The sequence below is a fragment of the Amblyomma maculatum genome, chromosome 3 (genome assembly GCF_055883805.1).
Source record: "Amblyomma maculatum isolate TAMU_Amacu chromosome 3, ASM5588380v1, whole genome shotgun sequence".
NCBI lineage: Eukaryota > Metazoa > Arthropoda > Arachnida > Ixodida > Ixodidae > Amblyomma > Amblyomma maculatum.
Window position 1 is genome coordinate 99,083,170 of NC_139346.1, and position 10,655 is coordinate 99,093,824.

At 42.1% G+C, this 10,655-nt stretch overlaps 1 long non-coding RNA gene across 1 annotated transcript; it reads right to left on the bottom strand.

Moving 5' to 3' along the window:
* Positions 1 to 582: 582 nt before the first annotated feature.
* LOC146195403 (uncharacterized) lies at positions 583 to 3,643 on the bottom strand. The gene is made up of 3 exons (XR_014705561.1): positions 3,225 to 3,643; positions 1,447 to 1,522; positions 583 to 800 (listed from the first exon to the last, which is right to left on the bottom strand). It is a non-coding gene; the product is annotated as an uncharacterized LOC146195403 (long non-coding RNA).
* Positions 3,644 to 10,655: the final 7,012 nt, after the last annotated feature.

The window sequence follows — 10,655 nt, forward strand, 5'->3', positions numbered from 1 at the left end:
ACGCCTCGAGGATGTCATCTAACCCTCGGGTTCGCGGCCTACCCCTTCTCCGGTAACCCTCAACCTTTCCCAACATCAAAGCTTTCTCCAGCGACTCCCCCCTTCTCATATGATGACCAATGTAGCTAAGCTTAACTTTAGAATTTGACCCTCCAATGAGCAGTAAGGGTTTATGGTCGACAATATCGACTGATTTGAACTTCTGGCAGTCCAAGGAGCTCTCAAGAGTCTCCGCCAGCACCAAAATTCAAGCGCGTCAATTCTTAGGCGGTCTGCCTTCTTCACAGTCAAACATTCGGATCCATACATCAAAACTGGAAAGACCATAGCACGAGCTATACGGATCTTGGTTGACAGACTAATGTCTCAGCTCTGTGCTGTCTACTAAATAATTTTTTGAACATTATGTGCATGGATCCCAACTAGACTGCGAGCTAGGGATCTAGATGCTTTTTTCAAACTTCCTTGTGTTGGTTTTGTTGTGTTTGAAATAAAAATTGATTGATTGATTGATGTTTAAAAAAATTATTTCAGTGGAGATACGTGACACCAAGAATGTTTCGAAACACAAATATTCTAGCCGGTGTGGGGATAATAAGTTCCCATTTATTATTCATTGCGCATGCCGCTGAGCACAGACAAATCCTGCAGGGGCTAACCCATAGTGCCTCCGCAAAGGGTCTGCACGCAGTTTGAGCCAATTCTTCCTTCCGTCTCTTCGGCCCATTCTGACACACGTTCGAGTTCCTCTCCTGCGACTCTTGCTTCTGGCTCAGCACCAGGAGCGTTGGGCATCGCCTCTGAAAAAGTTTAAAGAAACCATCCGCTGTAAAACATTGAGCGATATTGACAGCGATTTGTTTGTTTTGGATAGTTTGTTGGAATGGGTATGATGATCGCTTACACCATGCTAGCACTGATGCTGGCTGAAAAAGCGCTTAAAAGTCGACGAGAGAATAACATTCTTAGCTCACGGGAAACATGAAAACTGAAAGCATTGAAATAGAATATAATTGATCTTTAATGTTGTTTCCCCACGCAGTTTTAGCAGATAAGCACATAGGATTGTGCGCCACTTTTCAAAACCTTCGATCGCATGTCTTCACTTGGCATATCACGATCCTCTTTTGGTAGCTCTTCGTCCCCATCACTAGCGACTGAAGATTTGTCAGTATTTTACTTCGATGCCCATGAGTCGGATACGATATCTGGAGAATGTCGATTGCTCGGAGGCGCTCAAAAAACAATATTTGTTCAGGAATATCGAATTGCACTTCAAGTGAGTTCTTGTGAACGTGTAAGCGATTACTGCGGTAACTAAGAAAAAAGCAGGCTTACAAGATGTCTCGCTGTCGCTCACAAGTTTAAAGAAGTTCGCACCAAGAAGGGACAGGGAATGATAATTAATACTAAAATAAATCAATGTTTACGTATTGCCGCACTCACCTGTCAGTGCAAAGCCACAAATAGTGAAAGCAACGAGAATAACCTTTGAATTCATTGTCGTCTTGGCCTTGAGTGCCTGCAGCCAAGTGGAGGGACTTTAATTGATTTGTATTAATGTATATGCAACTGTAATGAGGTATTTTATCTCTTTTTAGCAGACTTTAAGGAGTAAATACAAGGCATGAAATCTTATACTACACGAATTTTACAAGAAGTGAATCTCAGGCTGATATATATATATATATATATATATATATATATATATATAATTTTTCTACACCGAGTTGGTTTCCACAGAACGTAGCTGCATGTGAAGAGCCTCCTCCCAGGCCTTCCTCTGGGGAACCCGGCCGCAAGGTCGGGGGAAGCCTGTGCCAATTTTCACCGGCTCGGTTACCGGCGGTGGATTTGAACCATCCACCTCGAGCAGCAGAGCCAGGCGACGAAACCATCGGGCCACGACAACTTATGCAATCGCGCTGTGGAACGTCATCTATAACCACTCGGCTTCGCCCTCATCTTATTAGGATATACACATACACAATCCGCTAGGCAAAAACGCTGACTTGCAAGTGCTAGTTCGGAAACAGCTGAACTAGAATCAATTTACAAACGATTTGAAGGTGCGCGCCACGTGTTTTTAAGCTACCTGTAGAGTCTCACACTCACACTTTGGTTTATACTTAAAAAATTGAGTATTACGTAGAGCTAACCGTTCACCCGAAAAACAGTCACGACAGCGGTGGATAGCGAAGCGCCAGTGAGATGATTTTTTGGATTCTTATATAATCTTCGATGCTATCATTGTCTGCTAAAACTTCATATTTTTACGGGCCCCTGCAGGCAATGTAGTTTGTGTAACAAGCTCAAACCGCGTTCGAAATCCAAATGGTAGACATTCTTCATGGACTCACGAATTTTCTTTAAAACTGGTATGAAATGAATTTCGGCTAAAGCAGTCTTATCATGTTTTTCTTGATAATGAACGTTTTACCAGCACAGCTTGTGTTGCAATAGTGTGTTGACGACAAGCTGTCGGTCTAGTTGGTTTTCCATAGTTTTGGCAGCGCGTAGCCGGACAAGGGCAAGGACGTAGGAACAGGTAAGACGCATAGGCGCTGAGTGAATCTCACCTGTTCTCACCTGTTCCTACGTTTTTGTCCGGTCCGGCTACGCGCTGCAAAAACTGTGTAATAGTATTTGTTGGCACAAAAAATATGTCGGGAACAAAGACACTACTTTCATATTGTTACACTGGTACTGCATGTGCCGACCAGATATTTGATTGTTTAGTTGTTGTCACTGCTCAATTCTGAAATTCCAATTCTAGAACGAAACAAAGTTCCCATGAGGTGCAAACAATTAACTGAAATTCCTCTCGGGAAGTAATTTAGATTAGTTTTTAATATATGGCGGAAGAAGAATGAACGCCATTTATTTACTTGACATGCCACAATACCACCGCACAAACATATTATCACATATCTTTATTATATAGGAATTCAGGAAAACGAAAACCATTACTGTACCAATGATACCGGAAAAATTATCACATATCTGTATGGCATTATCATTTGAATTCTGAACGACAATTCAAAAAGAGGAATCATCTAACATCTCGTTATATCCGGAAATTTGTAGAGTAACAATGAAAGTGAAATTTGTTTCTTGTGTCTTACTTTCTCGAAGATAGCCATTCATTTGCGCTTTATTGGATATGAGTTTGTTACAGCCTTCCAGGAGAGCAAGAGGTCTAAAACTATTTAAATAATTCTTACCTTCTTGAGTGTAGGACGAAGCTACGTAGGTGGAAGACCTGCTTTCTTCTCAAGAGTAGGATGGTAGAATTGTGGGCGATCCTCCATTTATATACATCACAAGTACTTCCACGTGCGGATAAAAACGCGATCATGTTGTTTTCGTTGGCGTATTATGCCCTTTTTTAATTTACTTATGTCTCAGAACGTCAAATAAATACTTCGAAAATATATCCTCGCAATCAGACAGCAGCCGGACTTGACACTATGAATTTCATCTGACCAAATAGGTCTAGGTATTTATCTTACAGTGCCGAGAGAAAATAAAAATGTTAGAGCATTTCAGGCCACTGAGGTCACAAAGTGGAACGCGAGTTAAAACAAGTGGAGCGTGAGGTCACTGACCAAAACGTTTTTTAGAGAAGCTGATGCACGCCATTTGATCGACATTTCAATTTTGGTTCTTCGCTAATGTTTCAATTAAACAAATGCCTTAGCAATGAAGTAAAATGTATTCGCACGTGCTGGTTAACATTGTGGATGGTCAAAAAACAGGTTAACGTAAAAAACTAAGGACAAATTAAACACAGAACAGCGCGCCCTTTCTTCTATTCGTTTCGTTTACGCTAACATATTTTAAGGCTATAGTTTTATGTCTAGGCTAATTATGAAAATATAGCGTCAGGAAGATTTTTCAGCGAGGTTCAGCGAGATATATTCAGAAGATTGAGAGTCCACCAGATGTGTCCCCCAGACGTCGCAATAGGTACTGACGTCGAAGTCGTTTCCCGGGTCAGCATGTCGCTGTAAGCTTCCACATTACCGTAGTTATTTTTTTAGACAGTCACGCCTAGCTTCTTTGAAAAGCCCCGTCCTGTGGTACCGATGTCGCCTACGACAGAACAAAACAAAAGAAATTAACACCTGTGTACACACGCTCAAGATAGATGAAAATAAGATTAGACAGGGCAAAGAGTTAGAAGCGAATGAATAAATTTTTTAGCCATGAACATCTTAAGCGAAGTTAAATGCAATCCAGTTAATGTTTAGATCGAAAATGTACAAACTAGTCCACAGCTTGCTTTAGCGCAGTACTTTAGTTGTAGTTTTCAGCATAGTTTATTATTCCTGAAATAAAAGTGAAATTTCGGCACGCTAAGAGTTAAACAATGAGCGCTTTTATTCGGCTTTGGTCAGCTTTTTAATGTCCGTATTCATTAAATCTGTTTTTTATATATATATTCCAAATCTGTGGAGTGCGCAATACAGGCCTGATCTGTCTTAATTTATGTCGTTTAACCAAGCATGCCATCAAAACTCGAAGTCTTGAATGAAAAAAGAAGCTGTTAGGGAATTTCTGCCCTTGCATTAAAAAAAAAGAAATATTTTCTTTATTTTTGCTTTGCCAAAGGTTTGGGACCTCAAAAAAAAAAATATGATGAGCACTTCCATCTGTGCACCACTGGAACATGGTAAACTCATAAGCGACTATGTTTTTTATACCTCATCAATAGTGCGCTACTTTTCTGTTTTCTAATAAAGTGACCACATTTGAAATACATTCGCACTAGGGTACAGCATGCTTTTCTCAAAGGCCCCATCCATCAACGAAATGGTTAGATGATTGTGGAGCATTAACATTCAGCAACGGTGTCCTGATGTCTACCTAACTGAAGAGCACCAATATAGAGCAACCAATGAACTTGTGCTTTAAGGTATATTTGGTTACATAGAAGCATATGGTCTCAACATAGTTTTAGTAGCCAGACATTCGTCCAGAGTAAAATGCCTACGTTATTAGCATCGCAAAGCCTTCGTTTCAGCAATAATCAGTCATTAGTGCTTTCAATGGGCAGAACCTGCCAAAAAGCAAAGCATCGGCGGCGTTTGTCTGGCAACACGCAATAGGGAACAGTAAGAACACGCAACTGGGAAACGAGGTATAAGAGCCAAACGCCTTATACGCTGCTTACGTATTTTTTGCATTACACCAGGAGAAAAAAGTGAAAAACATAGCTGTTTATACAGTTACGCGATATATATTTCAAGCACAGTGTATTTCTTAAGACCTTGTTTTCTGCCAATTGGTGCACTTAACTTTTTGTTTTCAAAATATACGGTTTTTTCGAAATATTTTTCTTTCGCTCAATCTTGTCATTATTATCAATTAAAATTTGGATCCTGAAATTGAACTGACACAAGCAGACTTAGGCAACATCTGACAAGGGGAACAAGGCCTTGTTAGGTATACTAGCACGGTGCATAAACATACTTCCATTCATGCTATTCGCTGAAAAGACAGGCATCAGGTTTTGAGGTTAATGACAGTGCTCGCAGATTTAATTGCTGCTGAATTTCTTCTAATAGTACGAATAACACGAAATTTTCGTTCGAAACGATCAATGTGTATAACATATGGCTGTTCTCGATTACACTCATAATAATTACTTTGCATCACGAAGTTATAAAATTATAATAAATAAGAAGTATACACTGGGGACAAGGAAGGCAATGACATTAAGAATGTAATTACTGCACCAGAGTGGCCAACTCCTATTTTGGTGAAGGAGGGCATCGCCGGAGGTGCTCGCTGGCATCAGGTCGCACTCCAAACCCGTTCATGCATGAAGTAACCAGCAGCACAGAATGGCTTGCTGACCGCATAGATTGCTTAGTGATGTGTACCGCCAGTATGATGAAAACAGGGATGACGGACCGGAACTTGCGGAAATATTTGCCATTACGTTAAGCTATATGGTAGAATAATTCAGTAGAGGCCGGTTACAAAGAGCTTCGAGCGGATGCAGTAAGGAGTGAAAAAGCGCGAGCTCTTTAACCTAAACCCCGGTGTGGTGATGAGATGCGATAAAGTTCTATCCACTGTGAACGGAAATATAAAAAGATGGCACATCGTAGAGGAATGCCGTGCTCTTCAAAGACGAGGAACCCGGTCCAGTGTAGAAATATAGACTGTACTAGAAAGCTGGAACACGCTTTGCTATTGAAGCTTAGCGGACGAAATCAGACTCTTGCAGGACTCCTGACCCATACGCATGCTGTGTTGACCGAGAGGCATTTTACAGAATAAAGAAAACGGTGGTGGACACTGCTCTAGTTTATTAAAATATACAATGCGAGTGTGGCACAAGCCTGCGTTCGTAGATCTATTGATGATGACCATGTAGTTAGAACTTTCATGAAAGCGAGTATGCAACAATGCAAAATCAGATTTTACTGCACTGAGTAGGCAGGAAGCAGTTTAGAGTAGTGAGAGCAAAACTCGCAGGTGGAAGTGAAGTTTACAGTTCGCAGAACAAATAATTTATGTGAATTTGACATTAAGCGCTTCAGGAAAAGGGAGAGATTGAAGTGAGTTAAAAAGCCAGAAGTTGGAGGCTAAAATAAGATATTTCATTTGATACCGCCCCAGGCGTTGTGCAGGACATGGAAATTACCGGGAGGCGCGTTGGATTGATCATATTATATCGAAGGATACACTAGGCTAATCCGCAGCGGATTTTTGAGTAAGCGCCGCTAGTCACTACTACGGGTGCGCCGTAATCATTTCAACATGCTGCGCCGAGCCACAGAAGAACGAAATAAATTGAATGACAAGAAGCCGGTCATATACGTCCGACGCCAAGCAGAAGCACCGAATCTCCGGTCACACCATAAAGTTGATAGCGAGTGCCTTTGCGACGAGGCCGTTCGTGTCGGACTTCGTGACCAATCCCTTTGGCAGCTTTCGCTCCGCATAATCAGGCTTAACCGAGTTGAGCAGCCAGTAATGCTTGTTTTAAAAGACTCAAAGCAGATTTAAAGAAGTTGCAGGAACCTAGAGCGAAGTATATCACTCAAAGAGTTAGCATTAGGACAAAAATTGGATGCATTCAGAATCTCGCTGCCGATCAGATGTAAGGCTTGTATGTCAAAATACAGCAGAGGCGCAGACTTACGGAAATATAATTTATAATTACGACAAATTGTACACAAAAGATACTTGGCCGAACAGTTATAGATTATATAGGTAAACTGTCTGAAGAGTTAGGTATTGAATCCGATGAAGTGGATAAAACCGGTTGCGATATCACATATAAAGCATATGCGTAAAATGACCGACTACAAGAAATGAGGTACGATGAAATTTTAACGCACATTAAAAAGCGGCGGCAGTCTAAAATGATTGGCGAAGAAATTAGGCATCTGCAAAAAAGCGGATGTACCCCCTCTGTGAAAAGATTAGAGCCCAGGAGGTCTACTTAGGAGCAATACTATGTGGCTCGCAATGCATTCACAGGTTTCAAAACTTGCTGCAGTCAAGAAGATTATTCGTCGTATCCTCTTCAATGGTTAGAACTTCCACGACTGATAATAAAGTTATAATATACGGCTTAAAAGCAAACCGTCTGGGCTTTCGTCAAAAAACGTTCGACAAAGGCTGTACAGTCGCCCAAATCTTTAACTGGCGTGCGCGAGCGGCGACTTTTCTGTGCGTCAGCGCCCTATGACGGAGCGAAGTTGGAAACAGGATAAGGCTAAGCGCATGCTAACGAAGTACGCTCAGCTGGCCACGTCGTCTGCCAGGCTGTTCCTTCTTAAGGACGTCACCCCTCTTTATCGCGTTTCGACGAGCAGCCATTTTTCTTTCCTCTCTTGGCTGCTGCGACGCTGTTCTTTGGAACGTAAAATACGAGCAAAACCATTCGCCTACTCACGCTGGCTGCTCGTCGAAACGCGATAAGGAGGGGTGACGTCCTTAAGAAGGAACAGCCTGGCAGACGACGCGTCCAGCTGAGCGTGCTTTGTGAGCATGCGCTTAGCCTCATCCTGTTTCCAACTTCGCTCCGTCATAGGGCGCTGACGCACAGAAAAGTCGCCGCTCGCGCACGCCAGTTAAAGATTTGGGCGACTGTACATTCTACGAGACAGGGAGGTAAATATAATAATCAATAGCGATCTGACAATAACGACAAACACGCAGTATAGTTGTATCTGTGCTATATCAAGGGCGATATCGGCTGCAGCGGCTGTGAAAAGGCCTCGGTAAGACTTACCGGCTGTGACAATGAGCTAGTAAGTAATGGCTCAGAAGCAATCAAATGAGTGAGAACATACGTTAAGGGTGGCATATCTAGGTACCAGATTAAGGACGCCCCTATTAAAAAAATAACTCGACTTCAACAGTGCCGTAATTTTGCAATGAATGCAAATATGCTTATATTTCATATAAAAAAGAAGCCAAGGGTTACAGACATTGCCGTTATATTAGCTACTGTCCATTGTAAGTACATTTCACTAAGTCTAGTAGACTCCTTCACTCTACCAAAAATGCGTGTAGGCTTCTATAGATGCCCTGACCCTTTACAAAGACTGCTCATATTGAAAGAAAGTGTATTTGTCAGATTAAAGCTATACACGCATGACAGGCATTACGAAATATTCTTTATTTATTTACAAATATTCTTGGCCGTGGTGTCGTTGTAGTAGCGTATGAAAAAAATTGCGAGATCACTATAACATCTGCATTGGATAAATGCTAAGTCTGAGATTTGCTTTGGTAAGCCGAATTCTGCGACTGATAGACGCTGCGCTTTTCCTTTCCTGTAAACGAGTCTTAAAACGCCTGTGAATTTGTGTGCGTGCAACTGAACGCTGGTTGTGTTCGCCAATGGGCGCGCGATGTACCGTGTGCAGCAGCAACGTTCAGGCTTTCGCATTTTCGCTTTGCGGATTATGCAATGCTATTGGAATATTTCAGACTGCGGTTGGTTGACTACATCTCTTTGCACACTATCTAACCGTCCCGACCTATTTGTGAACGCAAATGGCGGCCTTTCCCGCTCATCCACGCTCAAATATTTAAAATTTCCCGCTACCGAAGGTTAGGTCTACATCACCGGAAGCCAAATGCCATGTGACCACCATAGACTTCGACATTACCATTTCCTGCCATTTCAAACTTTTATGGACTTAACTGGCTGTAATTATTTAAATAATTAACCCACAACAGCAATTTTGTCCCATGCACAACTTTCCTTAGCGCTCTGTTCGGTAGTATCATTCTTTTACAGATACACCAAAACGTTCCTCTTTTACAGCGCCAACAAGGTCATGCCCACGTGAAACCCGCCAACATAGCCATAAAATTCTTCATCATCATCATCAGCCTGATTATACCCACTGCAGGGCGAAGGCCTCTCCCATATCTCTCCACTTAACCCGGTTCTGTGCTAGCTGCATCCACTTGACCCCTGCGAACTTCTTAATCTCATCCGCCCACCTAACTTTCTGCCGCCCCCTGCTACGCTTTCCTTCCCTTGGAATCCAGTTTGTTACCCTGAGCGACCATCGGTTATCCTCTCTTCGCACTACATGTCCTGCCCATGTCCATTTCTTCTTCTTAATTTCCACTAGAATGTCGTTAACTTGAGTTATTTCTCTGACCCACTCTGCACGCTTTCTATCTCTTAATGTTACCCCTACCATTTTTCGTTCCATAGCCCTCTGGGTTGTCCTAAACTTAAGTAGAACTCTATTGGTTAGCCTCCACGTTTCAGCCCCATAGGTGAGTACAGGCAAGATGCAACTGTTGTATACTTTCCTCTTGAGCGATACCGGTAAGCTGCTAGTCATAATCTGCGAGTGTTTGCCAAATGCGCTCCATCACAATCTTATTCTTCTTGTTATTTCCTTTTCATGGTCCGGATCTGCGGTTACTACCTGTCCTAAGTAGATATATTCGCCTACTACTTCCAGTATTTCGCTACCTAATGTAAACTCCTGTTCCTTCCCGAGGCTGTTGAACATTACCTTAGTCTTCTGCATATTGATTTTCAAGCCTACCTTTCTACTTTTCCTGTCTAGGTCATCAATCATTATTTGCAGTTCATCTCCCGAGTTGCTTAGCAAGGCAATGTCATCAGCAAATCGCAGATTACTGAGGTATTCTCCATCTAGCCTTATCCCTAACTGCTCCCATTCCAAGTCTCTGAATACTTCCTCTAAACAAGCTGTGAATAGTACTGGGGAGATTGTGTCTCCTTGCCTAACACCTTTCTTTATGGGAATTTTGTTACTTTCTTTGTGCAGAACTATGGTTGCTGTGCAGCCACTATATATATCTTCCAGCACTTTCACGTACGGCTCGTCTACCCCCTGATTTCGCAATGCCTGCATCACCGCCGAGGTTTCAACTGAGTCAAATGCTTTTTCGTAATCAATGAATGCTATGTATAAGGGCTGGTTATATTCCGCGCATGTTTCGATCACCTGATTGATGGTATGGATATGATCGATAGTAGAGTACCGTTTCCGAAACCCTGCTTGATCCTTTGCTTGATTGCAGTCTAAGGTTGTCCTGATTCTATTAGCGATTACCTTAGTAAATACCTTATACGTAACAGACAGTAAGCTGATTGGTCTGTAATTTTTAAGGTCCTTAGAGTCCCCTTT